Raw genomic sequence first — 22,594 nt, 5'->3', positions numbered from 1 at the left:
TATGCCCTGAGCCGAAGGCAGATGCTTTAACCGCTGTGCCACCCAGGTGCCCCGACATGGAAGAATCTTAAGTGCATATTACTAAATGAAAGAAGTCCATCTGAAAAGGCTATATACTCTATGATTCCAACAATATGACAGTTTGGAAGAAGCAAAACAACAGAGACAGTAGAAAGATCAATGGTTTCCAAGCGGTCTGGGGGAGGGAGGGATGAATAGAGCACAGAGGATTGTATGATACAATAATAGTGGTTACATGTCATTACACATTTGTCAAAACTATGGAATGTACAATGCCCAAAGTGAACCCGAATGTAAATCAGGGATTTTGAATAATTAAAAATTTTTAATTGGAGGAAGTTAGTAAAATTTGTATGAAACCCCATATAGCAATGAGTTCACTATAGGAAAGAAGAAATTTCTTTAAATTTGATTGAATTATTGGGCGTCTGGGTGGCCCAGTCTGTTAAGTGTCATCCTTTGACTCATGTGATGATCCCAGGGTTCTGGGATCTAGCGCCGCATCAGGCTCCCTGCTCGGTGGGGAGCTTTCTTCTCCCTCTCCCTCTGCTTGCCACTCCCCTTGCTTGTGCTCTCTCTCTCTGTCAAATGAATAAATAAAATCTTTTTGAAAATTTGATTAATTAATAGTATACTACCAATATACCTGTAAAAAATAAAAATAAATTATGTTTTTCTGTGCATTCATTTGACAAACTGTCAGGTATCATCTTAAGCAAGATCACCTATCACAAAGTATATCAGATTAGCAGAAAAACCCAAGTAGAGCCAGGAACAAAAGCAAAACAAAAAAACAGAAAGAACTATAGTGTCAAAGGACACATTTTCAATAGTTACTATTTTATTTTAATGTTTTTATTATATTATGTTAGTCACCATACAGTACAATAGTTACTATTTTTTAAAAAGATTTTATTTATGTATTTGACAGCAAGAGAGACCACAAACAGAGGGAGGGGGAGAAGCAGTCTCCCCGCTGAGCAGGAAGCCCGATATGGGCTTGATCCCAGGACCCTTAGGATCATGACTTGAGCCGAAGGCAGACACTTAACCACCTGAGCCACCTAGGTCCCCCTCAATCGTTATTATTAACATGCTTATCCCCATTTTGTAAATATGATGTATTTTCTTTTTCTGTGTATTTATCTTTCTGTTAGGCTGATATTCTCTGTTTGTTAAGAGTCCTTACTTACTGGAAGTTCATACTTGGCATCTATTTTGATTGACCATGCCTGATATCTTACCAGTCACAAAATTTTTAGTATCATCCCATTTCATGGTGATTCAGTAATTATTAGATTATCATTAAAAGCTAACTCAATACTGGAAATAAGAATATCTTCTCCACTTCAGGAAGTAAGTATAAGCAGATGAACGGCAAATACCTCTATGATAAATCTTCATGATTATGAATTAGAAAATGATTTCTCTGGACTAGTCAATTATAATCTCATTAAATCCAGATAATTATCTCATATAATCCTTATAACAATTTCATGATATCATTACAATATCATTATTCTAAGTTTAGTGATCAAGAAACAAAATAGAGGGACTAAATTACTTGGAAAAACCTGTTTTCTGGTAGTTGGTAGGCAGAACTGAAGATATTAATCCAAATCTACATAGGTCAAAAATCTGTGTTCTTCACTACACTGTTCGTAGTCTTTACATCAGTTAGAAATTATTTTAACTATCCAATCATTGGACTGTTTTTTTATCCTGCTACAAAATTTTTTTTGTAATCTATATAATAAATTTCTAAGAACATACTATTATCTTGTCCTTATTTGGTTATTATCTAAGTATTAGAAGATCCATTGGAGATCCATCAAATAATTGCATGTTTTTCAAATGGACAGAAGGAACTGTGATATAGGTATTCTAGAATGAGTAGAGTGAATTGCACATTTCCTCAAATGTGTTTGAATTTTTATATTGGTATCTTGGGATACAAGGAGTAAAAGGTAATTTTATAAGACTCTGTCTAAAAGGCTAACATTTCAACAAAAATGTATTCATATAGAATGTGTTCATTGAAAAAGTCTTCTTAGTTTAAAAATGACAGATTTCTTTTCTTGGAGCCTTTTGAAGCACCATGTAAAGTCCCTAACTCTTAGTATCAATTTTGCCTGAGAGGAGCAGGGTGAGAGTGATAATGAAGACGGTTATCACGACCACTACCCTCTACTGTTTACACTCCTCACACAACTGTAGAATCAACTGAATTTTTCGACTTTTAGAATGACTGCTCTGTTTTCTTTTTTCAAAATGGTTCATTCATACAATGGAAAGTCATTTTATTATTTTCTACAGAAAGTCCTTAGAGACCCTTGAATAATATTTCTATATGGAAAATGACTACTAGCACTGTCTATATGTCACCAATTTCAGCTTCACATTCCTAGTTCTGGTGACATTAACAGTTACCTTTTCACTTCAGCAGCTTGGGGACTGGGTTTCCTATGTTCATTCAACAGAAAAAATCCTGAAACCAATGTGTAATTTTTCACTGAAAAAGTGAATCCAAACAAGTAAAAATGAATAAAAATGACTAGCAGAAAGAGTCCTACCCTGGAAAATTACTTTGACACAAGCCCAAATAGAATCTATATTCATAATTTCTAAAGAAAATGGAGTGTAAAAATATACTGCTATATTGAAAGTAATCTATATTCTTCATATTTTCATTATGTAGCACCCTGAAAACTATATACTTGCCCTTGGCATTTGGACAAAAGTTTTATAATTGATACCAACAGTTTCTGGAACATTAACAATCTGTTTATCTATCTTGAATTTTATTGCTATGAGTTCTACAATATGATAGCAAGTGATCTCATTTGATTGACATAGGAAAGCTATCGAGAAAAATACTTCCACTAAAAGAAAAACATGAGTAGGTGATTATTTTCAAAATATTTTAGAAATGTAAACCCCCAAGACATTTTTTTAAAAAGCATGTAAAAGATAAACCATTGCTTAATTTATAAAACACTAATGATTTTGTATTATATATATTTGGAGTCATACAAAACAAGTTATGCTAGAATGTGGACCTAGGTAGGCATCTGATTTAGCATTTCACTAAATGAGCTAAGCAGTGTCCCTTTAGCGCTTGCTGTCTCAAGTGCTGATATAAGCACATGAGATTATCACATCAGCCATATTAGATATGAGTTATTATCTCCTATTTTTCTAGTTGAGAAATTATTACACAGAATAAGTTAGCATCTTTAGATTATACCGTTGATAAATGGCAGAGCAGAGATTTGAACTCAGGTAGTCTAACTCTATAATAAACCATAATCACCACTGTATAATCATTGCCTCATATACATAGCAAAACCATAGAAAGAGATATGTCATTTATTTCCCAAACAAAAGCCTAAAATATACATCTCAAAGCTAGCAGGACAAAAAAACTCACTATCTCATTTATCAAATATTTATTGAGCGCTTACTATATGGTAGGAAATAGAAGTGCCAAGGATATAGCCGTGAACAAGATAATGCTTCAGTCCTCATAGATCTTAGGTTTGTGAGATGTATTCTTTATGTTGACCCAAACCACTGTCCTGATTGAACTACTCTGATTCTAATTTTATTTGCCATCAGGACAGGATAGAAAGCGTGACACACAATGGTATTTTTAATAATCACTATCTACAAAGATGGGGTCACAGTTGTGACAAAATTTGCAAACTAATCAATAGGCATGCCTTGAATATAAAAAGATAACAACTCAAGATTACATATAGATTCAAATATTGTGTGGCATCCTTTGTATAAAAGGAAATAATTTCTCTTTTTTTTCAATTACACTTGACTGTCAGAATCCTTTGCTGCAGAAAAAAAAAAATATCAAGAGGAACTGAATATCAGAGAGAATATAACACTGATTAAACTGGAGGATTTTTCCCCCTCACTTCTGAGCTCTTTGGAAGTCAAAAAAAAAGCTTTTATGATATTTTTGTTTAATTTTTAAGTTCTTAAACCTGAGTCTTTATAAATATAAGGAATACAGTGGGCATGTTAGAAATTTTTTTTTTAAAAAACTGCATAGGATAAATATAGATAAAATGAACCTAGGGAATTGATTAGATCATGCCCTATTAAAACAGGTCAGTTATAATTATGATTGGTCAAAATAATTACCCTCACTCATTTAATTTTTAACATACCAGTTTGAGAAATTTGTACTGGTCTGTATTTTAAATAAGCTTATTAGTTATGTTTCATTTTGGTTGACTTACCTTAGCGGATGTTAAATTTTAGGCAATTTTTTCTATTTTGTGCTTTCTGCTCATAGTTAGGAAGGCCTAGAAGCACACTAGGACTGGTAGATCACATTTCTCATGTCCTTTTCCCCTGGGTACACCTATGTGACGAAAACCTGGCCAAAGGAATACAGGGAAGTTGGTGAATACCATTCCCAGTCCTAGTCATTCAATCATCACCCACTAACCCAAAATAAAACCTAAGGGCCTCAGTTTAGAAGACTTGTTAAATCGATTATGGCAAATTTATGCATATCATGTGCAATATATTTTATATAATAATACTATTAATCATAATATACAAGTAAAGGAATGTAGAACGAGAGGCACCAAACCCAACATAAAATGATTGAGATTATGATTGTTCTATATGTTCTTTTGTCATATCCATGTTTTCTTACGATGAGCTTACCTTCCTTTCACAATTAAAAAAAGCTGTCAAGTTAGAGGGAAAAGAATAAGACAGAATATAAGTTCTATTGAGGTATATTTGATGGGATTTTAATTTAAGGTTTTGCAATGTTTTCATGCAAAATAGTAAAAAATACATTATCATAGCTATCAATTTTCATAATTTTTGCTCTCAGTGTATACAATGTGTTTTTTTTTAACCAATCATTTTCCATCAACAATTTTCCTATTGTAAGAAATTCATTTCTAAATATTTACTATTATGAGTGGGGTTTTTAACAGAACTACTTAACTGAAAATTAGACCCAGTTTTCAAAATTTGAAGAACGTTACAACCAAGAGCAAGAGGGACAATTTCTGATGAATAAGCATAAAGGCATCAAAATGCCTAAATTTTGTAATGCCATATCCTCACTGAATATATTAGGGATACAAATGAAATTGAGTGATTTGAAGAAAAGCTCTGCATAAGAATGGATAAAAAAATAATCATGATATGATCCTTTAAAGTATAAATTAATGTAGCCTTATGCTAAGTATGTCTTGAGAATGAAAAAAAAGGAAAATGATAACATAGGACGTATAGCAAAATCTCTTTAAAATCCTCCTACTGAGTGCTATTCCACGTCAGGTTAGCTCTTCTATTCATATCTCATTTTTTCTATAATTTCCCAAACACTTGCTGTTACTATGTCCTAATTCTTTCTCCTCCTGTATATTTTCTTTTCTCCAAGCGCTAGCTATGCAAAGCTGCTACCTTTTTTGTTTCTTAATTTCTTCAAATCTGTAATTCCCTGTCCTATACAACGGCAGACTGAAAACCTGAAGCAGCACCAAAAAAGAGGAGAGGAATGGGAGAAAGAATTTGGGCAATATTGATACACTTACACTTTTAATATTTTTAGTGTCATCCCAGATACAAACTCCTAATTGGAGTTGCTCATTTTTGACCATATTGAAAGCACAAAAAAATTTTTTTTTTTTTTTAAAGATTTTATTTATTTATTTGACAGAGATAGAGACAGCCAGCGAGAGAGAGAACACAAGCAGGGGGAGTGGGAGAGGAAGAAGCAGGCTCATAGCGGAAGAGCCTGATGTGGGGCTCGATCCCAGATTGCCGGGATCACACCCTGAGCCAAAGGCAGACGCTTAACCGCTGTGCCACCCAGGCGCCCCTGAAAGCACAAAAAATTTTTTAATCATAGCTTTTGTTCCAGAATTTTTAGCTAAGTCAGTATTATAAGGTGTGTCACCTACCACAAAATACAGAAATTTTTAAGAGTCCAGTAGTTAAAAAAAAAAAAAAAAAACTGGACAAAAGTAATTTAACCACAGGTCAAAGAATTCTAAGATTTCCTCTTTCAGGAACTGTTTTATAAAGATTTATTAAAATAGAGAAGTCAAAGACCCAATGTGATGTATTTACTTAAACAAAGCTTATTTGTTCCTACAGATAAGTAAGAATTGATATAAAGGTTTTTTCCCTGTTCTAGAACTAGATGTGATCATACAGAATGTTCCTTTTTTGCATCTGACCCCTTTGGCATAATATTTTGTGTGAATCAGTAGTCTGTTCCTCTTTATGCTGAAGAGTATCTCAGGATATGAAAATTTTGTATTACTCCAGATTATAATGTCCATGTTTATATATTGTTATATGTTCTATATGGAGGTAAATTTTGTGGATGGTGTGAGACATGGGTAAAGATTTCTGTTTTTATCATATGAGTATGCAAAAGTTCAACACCCCCCCCCTTTTTTTTTTGGTAAAAAAGCTTTTCCCAATTTAAATTTATTGGCACCTTTATAGAGTATCAAATGATTATGTATGTGAATGTTTTTGTGGGCCTTCTATTCTGTTCATTTGTTATTTATGTCTATAGTAATACAACGTTCTCAATTACTGTGGCTTTACAATATATCTTGAAATCAAGGAGGTTAGGTCCTCCACCTCATTCTTTATTTATTTTTTTTTTTATTTCTACGTTCTTATACCTAACCCTTAATATTTGTGTTTTCTTTTGCTTGTTGTATATTGATTTTATATCCTGTGGCCTTACTAATTGGCTTATTTCGAATAGGTTTTTGTAGACTTCTTAGGATATTCACATGTGTTTAATATATACGTAATTATTATGATACAAAAGAGTTTTACAGCTTATAATCTGTATGCATTTTCTTCCTTTTTCTTGCCTTGTTTTACTGGGTGGGGCCTGCAGTGAAAAATTGAATGAGAGCATGAGTGGAAACCATTGTCTTATATTCAATCATTTGGAGAACATATTACATTTTTTCACTATTAATATGGTGATTGCTACTGGTTTTTCATACTGTCCTTCAGGTAGAAGAAGTTTTCCTTTATTTCTAGTGTTCTGGCCCTTGAATTTGGTGAAATGCTTTTCCACATTTCTTGAGATGTTGGTGGTTTTTTCCTCTCTTACATTATTTTGGTTGAATTTGTAGAATAGTAATTCTGGCTTTATAAAATAGCTTAGGATTTCTTCCTCGTCTTTCATTGTTTATATTAGGAACTTGTACCATCTATATTTTCTTAGAGATTTATTGATTTTATTGATGTTTTCAAATAACCATCTTTAATTTCATTGATTTTCTATATTGCTTGACCATTATATATTTCATTGATTTTGGCTATTTCTTTAATGATGCAGAGTTAGGGTTTTTAAAATGTCTTTTGATTAAGTCTCTCACTGTGATGAAATGTTCACTTTTTTCCATGGAAATATTCTCTTTCTTGTAGTCTACTTTTTGTCTGATATTGTTAAAGCTACTACACTGTTCCTTATACTGAATGCTTGCATGGTATATCTTTATTTTCTCATTATTTTATGTTCAATCTGTCTTTATAAGCAGCAAATCATGTGGTATTATCTTTTTACCCCCAAGTATAATGATCTTTGCCTTTTAATTGTCATACAGATATCAGATATTAGATGTGCTTTGGGTAGAAATGGATCTGAAGGAAAGCTATTTCTGTTAAACATACAAAATCCCCTGCCCCTTGCATTGTTGTATATTCAAGATGAACTATATGGCCTATTATTCTCAACCAAGTGGTAAATTTAATATTTAGTGTGTAAATGTCAATGAAATATACCAATTTCAAGGGCGCCTGGGTGACTCAGTTAAGCATCTGCCTTCGGCTCAGGTCATGATCTCAGGGTCCTGTGGTTGAGCCCCCAGGTAGGCTCCGTTCTTGGTGGGAGCCTGCTTCTCCTCTGCCCACCCTCCCCTCCACTTATGCTCTCTCGTGTGCTCTCTCTTTCTTTCTCTCAAATAAATAATTTTAAAAATACCAATTTCGTAGTGCATAAATAATAGAGGTACAATATCAATTTAAGAATTTTTCCACCAGTTTTCTGTTTCTCAATATGTATAAAGATATAAGTTGTAGAATAATTTGGAGGTATTCAAAATGTTGGCCTCTAATAATTCAGCTATACAAACTCAGCATTTCTTACTTGCCTTAAGTAATGCTCTATTTACTTAAACTCTAAAACTTGGGGCGCCTGGGTGGCCCAGTTGATTAAGTGTCTCCCTTCGGCTCAGGTCATGATCTCAAGGTCCTGGGATTGAGCCCTACATCAGGCTCTCTGCTCGGTTGTGCGTCTGCTTCTCCCTCTCCCTCTGTGATCTCTCTGGTTCTCACTCTTTCTCATATAAATAAATAAAATCTTTAAACAAAACAAAACCACAAAAAACTCTAAAACTCATCCCTAAATCATATAGTTTTGACTATACAGTATAATATTTTATAATTTATTACCTACTTAGGAAATATTGTTTTCAGTTGTCCTAACTAAATGTTTGAACATTACAAGTAGAAACATTAATGAAAACACAATTTTGTATCTTAGAGAAAAAAAAGTTGGTTTTGAGTATAGTAATTTGAATCCATTGCACCTTTAAGGAGAGCTTAGTAATGTTGCCTTATAATTTATGTAAACTAGTATAATTATTGAACATTAATTTTCACAATTGCTATTGTTCTCTGACTTAAAAAATCCAACAATGATTTATAAATAACTGAAGCATATAAAAGGTCTTAATGTGTGTAATAATAATGTACAGTGCTCCCTAGTACTTAGGAAATACTTACATTTTCCTTAGCAAATGGGGCTTGATAAAATAAGTTTGTTTGGGCAAAAATACATTTATTTGGAGACCTTTTATTCACTTTCAGTGTGTAGACAGCCAACACTTTGTATATGTAATGAGGAAATCCGTATTTTCATTCTAACTATAAGACTTTCTTCCTCACAATATATGCTCTTTTCCAAAACTTTCCTTTTTTTAAATTTGAGATAGAATTTTAGCTATTTGAATGGCTTTATTGTATTCCTCCATCCTTACAAATATACGTCCTATTCTTACATGGAAAGTTCTTTATTTAGTTTTTTCATTTAAATTAATCTAACAAATTAATTTAATAGGTTAGTAATTATTTGGTGTTTTCTTTTAGTATTCTTTATATTTTTATTTTAACGACAAGCTTAGCTAAAAAGTAGTCAGCAACCACTCAGGTAAGAAAACTAGATTTGTTTTTCAGAGCTAGAGATGATTGTATAAATTTGAGAATTTAGAGTAATCTAGATTATTTTCCCCATATTAAGGTTTACTTTTCTTTTAGATCTATCTTGGCATTTGAATAACTATATATTAGGATCAGTTGTATTAGTTTTGCTCCCAGTCTACTTGAATAATGTCTAATATGCAAGCAGAATGAGAAAAAAAAATAATGATGATAAATTCAAGGTTAAGAGTTTGAGGTATAGGGGCGCCTGGGTGGCACAGCGGTTAAGGGTCTGCCTTCGGCTCAGGGCGTGATCCTGGTGTTATGGGATCGAGCCCCACATCAGGCTCCTCCGCTATGAGCCTGCTTCTTCCTCTCCCACTCCCCCTGCTTGTGTTCCCTCTCTCACTGGCTGTCTCTCTTTCCGTCGAATAAATAAATAAAATCTTCTTAAAAAAAAAAGAGTTTGAGGTATAAACTTGGATAAATACTAACGCTTTGGTCTGTTGAGAAAACAAAACCATAAGTTGCCCCCTGAGCATTGCAGAATTAACATGAGATATTGCTAAGGCCACTTCTGATTTGAAGTCCAAGAAAAATACAAATATTAGTGGTATGCCCTTATTATGTATAAGAACTGCTGGCTTCGTGGCATGTCATTGGTTGGACTATGGTGTCCCTGGAGCGGTTTGCTTCTCACAGGATTTTCTGAGTTTCAGGAGGTTAATTCGAATGGATGATATGAGCCAACTTTAGGATGAAGCCTGTTTTTTTAATTGCATAAATACAATCTCTTTTTTTTTCAAATACATGATTTCTTACAAACTTCTCTGTAATGACATGATATCCAGTCAAATTAACAATCATCTGGAAACTTGACACCAACTACCAAGTTCCTTTGTGGTTAAAACTGTGCAAGCAATTACTGGCTTGAAATACTCATGTTTCTTATCTTCATATCCAGAGTCAAATATAAGCTATAGAATAAGAAAGGAAGCAAAGTTAAATAAAACACCTTTCTTTTCCACAATACAGAAATACTAATGTCTATTTTCAAGTAGAAGCCTATTTAGAAATACCTAAAGTACCACAAAAGATTTAGAGAGAATTGAAGAAAAAAAATTGAGTATTTGTTACTTAAAGGTAAAATATTTTATATTCTAAGGAGCATTTTACTAAGCATGAGGGAAAATAATTCTGGTTTTATGACTAGCAGAATACATGCATTTTCATCTAATCTAAAAATGTTCCTTTGTTGTGTAGGGAGCTTTAATAATAAACCTTATTCTGCTTTATATTATGTAAATTAGAACAAATACCAAACCCAGGGTCTGAAAAATATTTCTGAATCTGCCCCCCAAAATGTTAGGTAGTCAGAAGGTAATTATTTAAAATAAAAAGGAAAACTTCAACTCATTTTCCTTCTATTGAATTCTTCTGAATACTGTGTTGTGAATGCATGAAAGGCTTCTATTAATATTTGCCTTTGATTTTAACTTTGGTTTGCGCACATAAAACTTAATCATTCAGTTGATATGTGCTAAGGTATTTTAGTGAGAATACTTAAAAAGACCTTAAAGTGAATTTTTATTGAAAAATAAACAGCTTTCTCTCTGAAGGGTTGCAAAAAGTTACCCACAAAGTAGTTACTTTCAAAGTAAACATATAGAGAAGAGATGGATTGTGAGTAGTAGAAAATGTCTATGCTTAGAAGATGAGAGACAGACACCCCTGGCCTATGTTCTAGCTCTCTGTAGTATTCATGGACTTTGGTCAAATGACATAATGCTTCCAGGATTCAATTTGTTTTTTTAAGAGATGCTGATTAGAAATTTTTTAAGAGGGGTAAACAAGAATGTGTTCATACACTGCCTGCCACAGTGTCTTGAACATAATACCTATTCAGTAATTGTAATTCATTTTTATTATCATTGTCATATTATTTTTATCTCATATATGGTCGTTTCTAAAAGAGTGTTTTTGCTTGAAGAGTGTTTTGCTTGAAGAGTTCTTTTATTAAATTGTAGGAAAACAGATTTAAAGAGTATTACTAGGCTTATGTAGACAGAGCCAAAGCAGACTCTTCATAATTAATTAGCCCAAAAGTTCACTATTCAGACCTGTCCTGATCCTAGGTCTTCCTTTTCTTTCTTTTTCTGAACTGGCTTGGTTTCCTTAACAGCTTGTTCCCTCTCTATGAATGAGTCTGAAAATATCCTGCTACAAACAAACAGACAAGGAACAAAAGATCCATCTCTACAACCATTATCCATTACATTTCATTTTAAGGAATCACTCAGGTTCTGCTTCTGCTCTCTAAACTGTTCTGCTCTGATTTAGTAAAAATAATGTCTTGATTCTTCTCTGACATGGCCCCTTCAAATTTATGTCACTCTCTTTTGTATCAATCTCAGTTCAAGATTTGTAGTTTGGAAGTCCATTCTCTCCTACATCTTTTGGATGAATTTCAGATAGACACAAAAGCAGTACATGTCCAGTTTCCAGTCCATGTCCAGTACATGTCTGATGGTTATTCAGACACCTCCCATTTTGCCCCAAAATAAGGTCTCTTCTCTTTCCTTTCAGCTTTGGTACCGGCTGTTATTTCTATTCCAGCTCTCTAACACTCATATCTGAAAAGACTAAATAGAATGCACAATGACAGCTAAAATAAAGGAGTAATCACTTTATTTCCTAAAGTTAAGAATAATTCAAAGTGTAGATGTCATCAGATTGGATTCATTAAAATGTCAGGAAGAGTACGAGGGAAGAAAAATAAAACAAAGTAAAACATGGTCACCATCAGTGACTGTAATAGTTGGAATATTTTTTTTTCTCCTGACAATGCCTTAAAAACCAAATCAGTTGCAGAACATTTTGCCAATTCGAACATTGTTTTCTAGGATCTAGCAATTGTCGTGAACACAGGAATCACAAATAGCTAAACCATTTTCCACAACAACCGTCTTGTAGGAGAGTATCCTGCCTGTAATCAAGACCAGTTTAGTGCAGGCAAGTGGTTGATTCTATTACAAATATTCCCTTCTTGGTTTACTAAAACCCTAATAAATTGTTCTTTACCTAAGTATCTGTCTACTGATAACAGTATTAGTTACATAAGGTCGTGTACCTAGACTGAGATTAGAACCAATCTTGATGGGTGCTAAAACAATCTTAAGAGGTGACAAAGGCACAAGATGTCCCCAGTACTCTTTAAGAAACTCTGTGTTGTAGATAATGCAATCTCATTGGCTTCAAGAGATAAGAAGCTAATAAAAAGTAGTGACGCAAGCAGAAAATGAAAGTTAAATGGGTCTTAAAACTGGAGAACACACTCCAAATGCAAAATTTATCCCTGCAAACTCCAAACCATCTTTATGAGTATAAGGCAGAAATTCTGAAAGCTATGCAAATTTTCCCAAATTTTAATTATTAATACCTTTTTAAACATTGAATAGTCCAAACAAAACCCTTGTTAAAAGTGTGGAGGTTCTTTTCTCCCATTTCTACCTGAATTATTTCTTAGGTACTCTGAGCCAGCTAACTAAACCATCTAAAACAATGAGTCAAGTTGACTCAATTAAGAACAAAATAAAAATAAATTTCCATGGAAATAGAGAGCTGCATTCACACAAATGCCAAAATAATGTCTGATGAATAACATTACAGTGAACACAAACGAAATCATAATTTGCCATTTACTTAATTTGTGCTATTAAATGCTTGATAAGAATGTCAGAAGTGTTTTTTAAAATGCTCATTAAAATGATTTATTACAATGATGAGGTAGAATTGCTATTAAGGTATTAATATGAATTAGGCATGTAATGGAAAAGGATTGCAAGGGGAAATTGTAAGGAAAGAAGAGAAAATATGATCCCAAATATGGATCACAAATATGTTTTTTCTAAGAGTGTCTTAGGGTAATTGTACCAATTTTAAGAGAATAAGGTATTAGATAAAAATGAAACATATACCATAGGCACTCTTTCTTACAAATATGTACCTAAACTTAAGGAGTAAATACCAATAAGTAGTTTAATGTATTCAGGATTTCAAATTTAGATTATAGTAATGTAATTAAAGAATTACTATATAAGCAATTCATATTATGTATTTTTGAAACTATCATTGGGTGTTACAGATTTTTTATGCTTTAATAATTATTGAAGAACATTTATCTTTGCAATATATAAAAATATTTTATATTGAAGCCATAGTAAACACTCTCATTTATACAAATATTTTTTTATTTATGATATCCAATTTCCATTGCCCTTGAATTTCACAAGGAAAAATGTTAGTATGAAATATTCTGTTCTCTAGAATTGAACAGTTTTACTTTCAGGAGGAATCTACGCAAGCAAATTCAAAGGGAGAAGTGAAAAATTATCTGCTGAATTTGGCTCATGTGCTTTGAAAAGCAGCTTATATAAGCCAACCCCAAATTCTTATATCATCTGCTGGAATAACAAGCATGTTTTCACACATTGAATGTTTTAATCCTATTTGTCAGGTTGTGTTTCCAAATCTCTGATTTAAACTGGCCCACAGAATCTCTGGGTAACTAAAGTCTAGCAAAAGGAAATGAGTCTCTGTCACCAGGCTGTTAAAAGGTCAACAAGAGTGACAGTTGCACCATCTCAATTGCAGATTTTCAGCTAAAAGCCAACTGATGTCAAGATTAAGTGAAAGCTGAGACCTCATCATAATAAACAGATTGTCAAAACAGCAGAGCACTCCACAGCTTAGAATAGGAAGCTTAGGAGGCTGGCTTTGTGTCAGTTTGAGGGCATGACAGAGGGTGTGGGGGGGACCCTCAAAAAGCCAACCCACTGCTTTGTCATTCCAACATTACTCTTTTGATCTTGAAAGTTTATTGGTCTTCCATACATAATTCTACAGTCAGAGGAAGAGAGAGACAGAGAGAAAGGAAGGAAAGAGAAACTGTTTAATGCCCATGGCTTTCAATTACTTTATTAATTTTAATACCTGTGTTAATATAGTAGAAACAACTAAAAAAAGGAGAAGCAAGTGGTAGAAACTTGACAATAGATAATAGAATCAACAAATAGAAAATGACAATAATGATGGTAGTGGCATACTAAGGATAAAATTGGTTTATATGCAGTTACTCTTAATTAAAACGATACCTTGAAAGTTAGATCTCTAGGACAAAAATAAAATTTAGAAAGAAAATGAAAAAAAATTGTTAAAATTAATGGAAGACATGATTGGGAAGGGGATTTGGGATCAATTTGCAGAGTTATATAGGTATCTTAAAATTATATAATTGCATATGGAAACTTGTGTAAATTTAAGAATACTGTGGAGTGAGAGATCTTGTGTCATCACGTATACACACAATGAAATACAAACAGTATGTATCAAGTTCATATCATAAACCAGGCTGCCTTCTAGAAATTTGAAATAAATTAGAAAGCAAAAGACAGAAATTGCCACCAAATAAACACCTTTATGATGTTTACATTCCCATAGTAAGTTGAGAAATGATAAGGTTTTGTAAAAATGAAGATGGTGCAATGGGAATTTGGAGCCCGTGTGTGTGTGCATATGTGCATGTGTGTGGTTGTTTGTGTTGGAAGGATTGCAGTTTTAAAAAGAATAGAGCGTTTAAGGCAGGATTGACTGAGAAAATATTTTTGTGATGATCTGCATAACTATCGTGAAAATCTAATAATTTAAAATCATAACATGATTAACATTAAAGACAAAAAAAGGAGGGGCGCCTGGGTGGCTCAGTCAGTTAGTTGTCTGCCTTCAGCTCAGCTCGTGATCCTAAAGTCCCAGGATTGAGCCCCTCGAATCGGGCTCCCTGTTCAGCGGGGAGTCTGCTTCTCCCTCTACTCCTCCCCAGCTCATACGCTCTCTCTCTCTCTTTTACTCACTCTCTCTCTCAATAAATAAATAAAATCGTAAAAAAAAGAAAAAGCATGGGTGGAAGAGAGCAGGATAAATGGACAGAAAAATATTAAGTCAAAGATATTAAAATACTAATGTAAAATGTTATAGTAAAATGTTAATGGTAAGTGATGAGTATTCATTGTAAATTTGTCTTCCTTGCAGAATGTTTGAACATTTTAAATAAAATGTTGGGAAAATTATAGAATTTTCTCTGTACACATATATACTATTTTACACATTTCTTCTTTTCTTTCTTTTTTTTTACCCTCTTCCTCAGGCTTTAGGCCTATACCTCTAAAAGTTACATATGAAAAGTGATTTAACCTTTATTCTGTGTTCTACTATTAGACAACCATAAAGTTCCAGAAATCATGTTTACTTTTCTCACTTGACTTTGTATTCAGAACTTTACATCTAAACATTAACATTTTATGTAAATTTTCTTGCTCAGTTTCAGAACATGGAGAAGCCAGAGGGGAAACCTTATGTAAAATCCTACTGGAAGTTACATTAGAATTAAGTTTGTATATCAAAGAGATAAGAACTGCACTCTAGGAATGCACAATGTATCTTTTTGAAAGAGGTACAGTAATATCTGCCTACTACCAAATTAATAGCTGACTCCAAGAAATACAATGATTTCAATAAGTCAAAGATGTCACCTTGTATTCAATCACAAATGGATTTTTTAAAATTCTAAACTCATAATTATTTTTACAGCGTATTGAATGATAATCCCTAATGTTACAGTGCACATAGAATAACTTAACAATTATTACATGCGCTTTTTAAAGGAAAAATAACAAAACCAAACAGCCTTTCTGAAAAAAAAAAATGTTATTCTTACACCACAGAGTTTTTAAAGATAAAGAAACTCTAATTAAAGAAAGGAATCCCTATTTCCAGAAGTTGGCTCCTGTGAGTGCAAAGTAGTTAGTACACTTGGCCCTTGAACAGCGTGGTTTGAACTGCATGCATCCACTTATACACACACTTTTACGGTACGGGATTGTAAATGTATTTTCTTTTCCGTATAATGTTCTTAATTATATTTTTTTACTCTACCTTACTTTATTGCAAGAATATAGTAGGTAACACATATGACGTGCAAAATATGTGTTAACCAACTGTTCGTGTTATTGATAAGGCTCCCAGCTATTAGTAGTTTAGTTTTGGGGGAGTTGAAAGTTTTTCACAGTTTTTTAACTGTATGGGAAGTCAGCATGCCCAACCCCTGCATTGTTCAAGGGTCAACAGTCTATCTGTCCTTAGTACATAAAGGGTGCTAACGTTTGTAGAACTACGTAACTAAGTAATTGTAGCTCAGCATATGGGGTGAGATTCAAGTCAAGGCATATTCATGTGTTCCTCTGACATTACCATATATATGTTACACTGCTTTAGTGTACAGAGGCAGTGTCTCCTTCCCTCTTTTTTTCTTTTTATTATTTTTTCCCTGCACGTCTTTTCTTTCTGTCGGCACAAAGGAGTTCACTGATTTTAAATTGAAGTTTCTCAAGAGAATATGGGGGGCATGCTCATATCTTTCATGTCTTAACCTCAATGGCGAACTTCTTTATCCTCTTTGAATTTCAGTTTACTCTTTTGTAAAAAGCAGATAATCACTAGACCCTATGTAAGATTGGCAATAAGTATATACTATAAACATACCGTCCAGGAATTTTGAAGAGTTGATGGTTTACTGAATTCTATTATATTATCACCTTGTTAAGCACCAATGTGACATTTTGATGCAAGTTTATTGGGTGATTTCGATTATAGCTATTTTTCTTTTTCAGATTTACCTAGCACCTTTTTCATAATAAAATATACTCAGACATTTCAAATGCTATATGTTCTTTAAGGTTTTTTTCAATTTTTTTTCCATGTTAGTATTTATGTATTTTTGAACACATGTTCAAATGCCAACAAAACATTTTGTGTGCTTTTTAACCAAAAAACTGACTCCTGTAATGAATGCTTCTTTGGCAAATATTAATACCCCACATTTAACAACATACATGTTTAAGAGCCATCAACATCAGCAGCAGCATAGAAAAATTAATAAATAGCATTTTCATTATTTAAAAAGGATGAATACATTTCTGATCCCTGCTAATTTTTAAGGCACTATTACATGAGCTTTTTAAAGGAAAAAAAGAATTATTGTTAATTTTGAAAAACAGTGCTAAATTTTAAATAATAGGCTGAAGTTTTGAAAATGCCTAAATTCATGTAAAATAGTTTTGGTAAGACACACTTTTGCCAGGATGGTGAAAGCTGAGACTCCTCCCTGGGAGTTGTTCTTTGGCTTCGGGGAAGAGAGCCACCTTGCCCAAGGCTATGTCGTGTTCTCAGAGGAACCCATATCCACTGACTAATTCTGCTGGGGTTTTAGAGTCCTGGCTTCCTTGCCTCAAGGTCCATCCGCTGACCTTTGTCCCAGCTGAGTCCTCTGTTGCCACAGTACCCAAGTCCTGATCCCCACCCTGTCCAGTCACCTTTCCCTCCTCTCAACAGGTGACCTTTCCGTGAACATGTCTCCATAGATTGCCTTTCCGTTGATTTCAGGTCTTCAGATCCTATTTTCTGGGGAACCCAAGATGAGGGGTTCTTTTTTTTAATTTTATGTATTTGACAGAGAGAGACACAGCGAAAGAGGGAACACAAGCAGGGGGAGTGGGAGAGGGAGAAGCGGGCTTCCTGCTGAGCAGGGAGCCCGATGTGGACCTCGATCCCAGGACCCTGGGATTGTGATCTGAGCTGAAGGCAGACGCTTAACAACTGAGCCACCCAGGCGTCCCAAGATGAGGAGTTCTGAGAGAAAACAAAAATATGACATTTCTAAGGATTTTAAAAATTACTATTATGCTTTATATAACAATTGTAACTATAGCGAATTTCTATTTTATCTATAATATCCAAGAAGTGCTTTGGCTATAATTTTAACTCAGCTAGTGCCATGAATGTGGCCTTCTGTGTTACTCTAATTTCTTTAATTTCCTTATGTACATAATGTATTATTCATAGAACAAACTCATGATATAATGAACTAAATAATGTAAGAAAGCACACTTAATGGCTTTTCTAACTTAGATTAAACATTCTGAGTTAGGGCATGTTTTAGTAGATAAATATAGGATACATGCTCATCTTACAATGACAGCTAGTATTCACAGATGGATTTCTACAAATTGTTTGCATTTGAAAATCAATCCCAATTTCAAAACCAGGACAAGATGCAGAGAGGGGGGAAAAAAAAGCTCCATATATTCACTTATCAAATCAACTGAACAATCTCTTACAACCTGTAGATAGTTTAAGAAAAAACAACGCTGTTTACTTTTGACATTTATGAATTTTATTTTTATTACTTGTAAGAATAACTTAGTAAGAAAATCTCATTGTTATGGTGTCAACACTCAATTGTGAGCTGTAATGTCAAAGACCACACAGTTTTTTAAAGTGCTAGGAAATGCAACACGAAACTAATAAGTGAGGGGAACATCAAAAACATGTAATAAACACTACAATCTGATTGTTTGCAAAACCCAATTTTTCTCAGAAGAAGAAACAAAAATTACAGGTGAGCTATTACAGTGTTAACTCCTTAACAAAAACCTTACTAAATAATAGCTTCTGGAAAACTTTTGATTTTACGTTTTTCCTTTCACACTATGTGATTCTGTACTCTGTTTCACAGAACAATGCTCTGCTGAACGCTGTCACTCTCGCAAATGGTATGGTAGCTGTCAGTGATTTTCAAAGAAAGCTGAATAATATGTACATATCTTATTTTAATGTGTTCAGAACACATGGACCTTTTTGGTGTTAGGAATGGGTAAAGAATGTGACCATAAGGTGAAGCATGGCTCATGCTGTGGGGCCAAACAGCATGAAACCCCATGCTTCATTAGTGATTCTCCTCATAGCAGCTGGCCAATGGATCATGAAAATGAATCAGAAATATTAGGGCTTTTTTTTTCTTTTTTCTCACTTTCTGCATTCACAAGCAATTATGAACAGTTGGATTCTACCTTTCAGTGGGTAGTATTTCAGTTCTCTGCTTTTAACTTTACAGGCTTTTATTCTAAAATCATATGCCCTAACTCGTGCATTTGTTACAGATAACAAACCCATTTGAAGATCTTTAAAGATGAGTATCTTCCAGTAAAAATTGATGTTAGGAAATATGCCTTTCTTTTAAGTGGAAAAAGTCCCTCAGTTGTTTTGAAGTCAAGCCAACTCTTATTAAAGACAAAGTGAGTATATGTATTATGTCTCTTTCTCAAGGACAACAAAGCAAGACTATAAATCAGAATACTTAATCCTGTGTTTTTGAAAGCTATCCCACAGTTCTCTCTGGAGACCCTATAGGAGCAAAGAGAACAGAAATTCAAATTAATTAATTTGATATCTCTAAGAATCGTTTACATCATACTATGTGATGGTGGGGATTCTGGGGTTGGATGTATGCTGTCCCTGAGTAAGCATCCCTTCAATACCTTGTTTTCCTAATACGCAAAAAATGAGTGCCTGTCATGGAGGTGGGGAGGGGAAGCCTTATTGCATCAAAAATGTAAATTACTCTTTAAAATTAACTCCTACAATTAGTTGGAATTCCATTCTAAGATAAACTTGAATCATTACGAATAGCCACTTTCTTTTTGTTTGCAGTGGTTCAATATCGCCTACCCAAGCCAACAATGTTAACTAAATGAGTTAGCAGTATATTTAGTTGCAGAATAAAGTTCAATTCCTATTTATTCTTTGAGGGTAACTTTTAGACTCTCTGATTACAATTGAAGCCACTTTGTATTCTCAAATCACTATGATAGTTTTAACAAATGAAGTAAAGCTATCTTTAATCAGCAAAAGAACTATGGAACCAACTCCATAACTGACGAGGGGAGCTTCTCCTGCAGGGAAAGCAACTTATGTAGGGGATATCTGGAACTGCTAAAAAGGAATAATTACCCTGCAGTCTGTCTTATTTCTAGAGTGAATTAAGTCTTAGGAATGTGCCTATCTCAATATCTAGTGTTATATTTAAAAAAATAATAAAATAAATTGAAAAACAATACATTTTTAAAATGGATTGAAAAATAAAATAGAAATGAAACAAGGTTGTTACCTATTATTCTATAGTTCTGAGTAATTTTATATATCGTGTAATCAACCATGTGATGGTCTCTTTAACCAGCAGACTAACTTTGTACATCATTTTTTGAGGCAATTATTTAATACGGTGAAGCAGGACTATTTATTTCACTTGAGTAGTTATGATTTAACTTTCATTTCCATCAGTGTTAACCTTTTTGCCTAGATGAATTTTTCAGGTTAATTATATAGGGCCAGATTTTCCTCATTGAAAATGCCATTGAAATTTCTCAAATCATGAAGTTAGTACAAACCAAATGAAACCTATTAACAATCCTTCTCAAATGTCTTTCCTTCAGATTGTTTCAATTATTTCCTATTTGTACAAGCCTCATAAACAATCTCATATAATATTCTAACATCCTTTACTATAAAACTGCTCTTTTCAAGGTCAACAGCACTTTGCAATAATGCCAGATTATATTTACTATTTTATTCTGTTTATTATGCTCCAGTCATTTGGATTTATCATTTTGCATCCTTTTTCTCTCCACTTTTTAATTACATGTCTCTTCTGTTAGAATCTAAACTATATCCCAGCAAGGAACATATATTGTTCTCAACTCCATCATTAGTCCTGGGAAATATCTGATTAATAAGATGTGTCCAATAAATATTTACTTTTCGACTGGATAAATAAAGTGATTTATTATTTCATTTTTTAAAATATACTCCAAAAAATCACCGAACAAGGGCTAGCAATCCTGCATGTTAATCCATGTTCCAATAATGACTGACTTTTCTCCCATAAATGTGTAAATCTCTTCACTCTCTGTGCCCCAGTTTCCCTGAGGGATTTGGCTAAATAATATCTAAGCTCCTTCCAATGAGTCTATCTCAATGATTGAAGGAATCTATAAACTCTAATATTGTATTTATTTTAAATTTTATTTCGTTTTTCTCCCTTAGATTTTAACTACAGCAAAGAATTTCATCACGTAGGAAAATGTGAAGTATATACCTAGTTGAGATAGAAATGCAGTGCTCATGGCTTTCATTTTCTATTTTTAGTTTTAGATCACTCTTTCAGCTTCTTCAATTTTCTAAACATGCTGATGTTTAAAATCATGCCTGTTGTTATATTTGTGAAGCTATTTTCATCTTTTTATTCCTTAAAACTTTAATGGCTCTGCCGACTCCCCCATAGCTCTCTTTCTCAACAATTTCAAACAGCCTTTCAAGGATTTTGCTTAAAATGGAAATGGGAATGTGCTTCAATTGTGTACAGAAGAAGGAGAAACTGATGTGATGAGGTGATGAAAGTGTTGAGTATGTGAGAGCCTTTCCACGGAGGGCCCTTGCAGTCCTCAAAGAACGAACCCACTCCTTTGTAAACCTGGATACTTTCCCATCCTTGTATTATTTATCTTCTAATCCATAACTTTGTTAAAAGGCTTACAAAATGAAGGAGATCTTTTGTTTATTCAAGCCTGTGCACTTTTTGCATTAGGTTCAGTTTTATTGAGTACATTATTAAGTGGGTTCAGCCTCAGGAGACGCACTGTTATATTGCTCTACTCCAAATTTCTGATTTGCCAGAGAGCAAATATTAGAGAAATAGTAATTTCTTATTAAAAGTTAGAGAAACAGGGGCACCTTGGTGCCTCAGTCAGTTCAGTGTCTGACTCTAGATTTCTGCTTAGGTCATGATCTCAGAGTCCAGGGATTGAGCCCCATGTCAGGTTCCACACTCAGAGTGGAGTTGACTTGAAATTCTCTCTCTCTCTTCTGCTGCCCCTCCCCCTCACACACTCACATGCATGCTCTCAGTAAATAAATAAATAAATAAATAAATAAATAAATAAATAAATAAAATCTTTAAGAAAAATAAAGGTGCACAAGCATGTGCATTACAAAAGAAAAGTTAGAGAATCAAGAAGCTTTTTGGTAGCAAAATTGTCTCAGGCCAACTATGATTCACTAACAATAAGCGTTTCACATCATGACTGCAATCATTATCAAAAGACTTAATTTGGACAAGTAAATGGAAGCTTCTTTTGGTTTTCCAGTTGTCAGTTCAGTCATCACCACTCCCAGATGTTAATCACCATCATATAGCATCAGAGTAAAAAACAGGAGGAAATGGAATATATGTAAATTCTACAGAGGAATATATGTATATCCTACAGAGATAACTCTTAAGAGGAATATATGTATATTCCACAGAGATAAACATTGCATACTGATATAGTAGGAGACAAATTTTACTTTATATCCTTCTGTTTCTAAAGCATATGAATTTCCTTTGAAGTACTCTACTTATGAT

This window comes from Ursus maritimus, unplaced genomic scaffold (genome assembly GCF_017311325.1).
Source record: "Ursus maritimus isolate PB19 unplaced genomic scaffold, ASM1731132v1 scaffold_15, whole genome shotgun sequence".
Lineage (NCBI taxonomy): Eukaryota > Metazoa > Chordata > Mammalia > Carnivora > Ursidae > Ursus > Ursus maritimus.
Note: the sequence above shows the minus strand (reverse complement) of the source record.